Below are 3,119 nucleotides of genomic sequence, written 5' to 3' on the forward strand. Positions count from 1 at the left end.
GCGCCCGCCCGCCCGCCTAGACCAACGTAGATATATACACCATAACGTACATAATACGTAATACGTGGCAAATGGCAGACAGTCCGTGTTCAGCTGCTAAGAACACAAACAGCACGTGGCTTTACCCTTCAGGCAAGCCCCCTTAGTTTTATGCGCCTATAATGAGTGAGCATTCATGCGGGGGTTCGTGTACGCGTGAAATTATACCTATTGGCTAAATTTTAAGGTTATTTAGGCTTATTAGTCATGTTTCGTTACGTTTCTCTGATTTTGGGTGGAGAAGGTGCTGACCTATTCCTCCAGAGGCTGAAACACTGAAAGTTGTATCAAATATATGAATTATTCAAAAGACACATATGCTTTAAAAATTATTTATATATTCATCCAGAATAATATACAGAGTACGTTATATCTTAGATCTTGTCTTAATATGCTTTCATTATTGCCATTAAAAGCAATATTATATATTTTAAAACAATATACGCTAATGAAATACTATCTAAATTAGATTAGATAGACTTCAATAATATTTAATCCAATATATTCGTGTAATAACGAAATATTATAGAATATATTGAGTATTCGTAGTAATGTAAATTCTTGAATAATAGTTCCCGTAAGACAAACATTAGTAATTGAGGTTATGGAATTGATACATCGTATAAAGCGATATAAGATTTGACCGCGCGAGCCATATTATTGCCATAATATATTCCGTGTCCTGATTACATGTCTCAATATATCTCATCCCTGAAGATATCCAGCGCGTTGTACTGTTAATTCTGGATGCGATGTTGAATATTTTACGTTGTTTATGTGTGAAAAGTAACATTATCCCTCATCAGAGTATATAAAATAATGTGATAATAGCAACAAAATAACATCAGAAGTGAATTAAAACCAAATATCGCGTTTTTACTCCTGATACCATGATGCTATGTAAACTGTGATATGGTGTATAGAAAATAAGCTAATATAAAAAAGATATGGTTAATAATGCAATGCTAAATATACAGCAATATAAGCTGCTACCGCTGTCGCTACTTCTACTACTATTGCCACTGCTGCTGCTGATACTTCTACTGCTGTGCTGCTGCTGCTGCTGCTGCTGCTGCTGCTACTACTACTGCTACTGCTACTGCTGCTGTTGTTGCTGCTGCTGCTGCTGATGATGGTGGTGATGGTGGTGATGATAATGATGATGCTACTTCTACTTCTACTACTACTACTACTACTACTACTACTACTACTACTACTACTACTACTACTACTACTACTACTACTACTACTGCTGCTACTGCTACTGATGATGGTGGTGATGGTGGTGATGATAATGATGATGCTACTTCTACTTCTACTACTACTACTACTACTACTACTACTACTACTACTACTACTACTACTACTACCACTACCACTACTACTACTAATACTACTACTACTGCTGCTGCTGGTGCTGCTGCTGCTGTTGCTGCTTCTACTACGGCTATACTGCTACTGCTACAACTATCATTACTCTCACTGCTGTTATACTACTTCTACTGATTTTGCTACTGCTGCTTCTGCCTCTGCTGCTTCAAGTACTTGGGCCATTTCAATAATAAAATGATCGTAAATGGATACGAAATATGTTCACTACCAAGAATTACTTGCTTATGCACGCTCTCATCTCCAAACAATTCCACGTGAAGGTCGTTCAAATACCGTACTTCTCTATTAAACGATCAAATGGGACGACTGACTACATATATGGTATACCGAACTCGACACTCGTCGTGGAGCGGTTGACCACGGCAGCGAATCGCGACGAACGCTATTCTGGGACCACCTGGAACAAATTCTCGCGACAACACACGATGGGCGGCCGTCGTCCTTCTCCTGTCCTCGGTCTGATCGCTCACGAACCCGCCGGTTGCCATGCAGGTCTGCAAACTTCTGCTCGACGGATGGCCGACGACGCCGAGCGATGGTGCTGTTCCTATGCCCTCATGCTGACGTTCGAAAGTCAAGTTTCCTACATCAGCGAGATGATCATCGCGGGGAAAGTACCAGGCATCTCCGCAAAGACATATCGGTACACTACTGCTCGCCCGACTTCTTTCGTGTCGGCCTTCCTCTGTGTTCGCCATCTCTTGACGCTGAGTACTCGATGATGGCGTCGCGCGTAGGTGGCCGCGTGTCGCCGCCAAGGTCGCGAGTTCTCTCCTCGTCGCGCATCCTACTCGGCATATTTGAGGTCTTATTCTGGCCATCCTGTCTTTCCTCATCCATCATCTACTCGTCGTACTGCTTAGCACCTCGAGGCGCGACGCCGCGTGATGACACGGGATGCCCGGCACTACGCATTTGTCCTCTCCTCGCTGTCATAGCATCCTTAAGCCACGTTTGCCCATGGAACGCTGGTGCCCTTTCATCATCACTGGCGTGCTATCCTTGCCTCACTGCATACCGTGCGCTTCGACGTGGTGGGGCGCCACGCGTCCGCCGCACCGCGCCTGGACCGGTCCTCCAGGCCTTCGCATCAAACGTCGCCTCATCGTGGCTGCCGTCGGTACCGCTGGTCATTTAGCACTTCTCTACTACGCTGTGGTGTTTGCAACCAATCGTGAGCATACTCGGTCCGCGGGGGCTCTTGAACATGAATTTGGTCGAGTGAACCGTAACTGTTGACGGCGTGGATCCGCCCCCTCGTAGCCTGTCATCTTCTTCCCGGGCCGTCATCCCTCGCGTCCAATGTGGCCGCAGGCGGGTATCCTTACGGCAGGCTCAATGCGGAGATCACCGATGACTTAGCGAAGCCTGTGAGACGCGGCGCGGATCGGTAGCTAGCAGGAGGCCCATCAGCACGCAAAGCAGCAACAACAGCAAGTAGAAGTAATCAGCAGCCCAGCAGAAAACCCAAGAACAGCAGTCGCAGAACATTAGCAGTAGAATTAGACGGTAGCAACCGCGGCAGCGTTGCAAGTACCGTATCGGTAGGAGTAGCCAGTTGCAGTATGCTTTAGCATAGCAGTAGCAAGCAGGCAAGGAGCAGGCTGAGCAGCAGAAGCCCGTAGGAGCAAGCAGCAATTTTATTATTATAGTAATTATTATATATTTCATTATTATTCAGTAGTAGT

The sequence above is a fragment of the Priapulus caudatus genome, unplaced genomic scaffold (assembly GCF_000485595.1).
Source record: "Priapulus caudatus unplaced genomic scaffold, Priapulus_caudatus-5.0.1 Scaffold113, whole genome shotgun sequence".
In the NCBI taxonomy this organism is placed as follows: domain Eukaryota; kingdom Metazoa; phylum Priapulida; class Priapulimorpha; order Priapulimorphida; family Priapulidae; genus Priapulus; species Priapulus caudatus.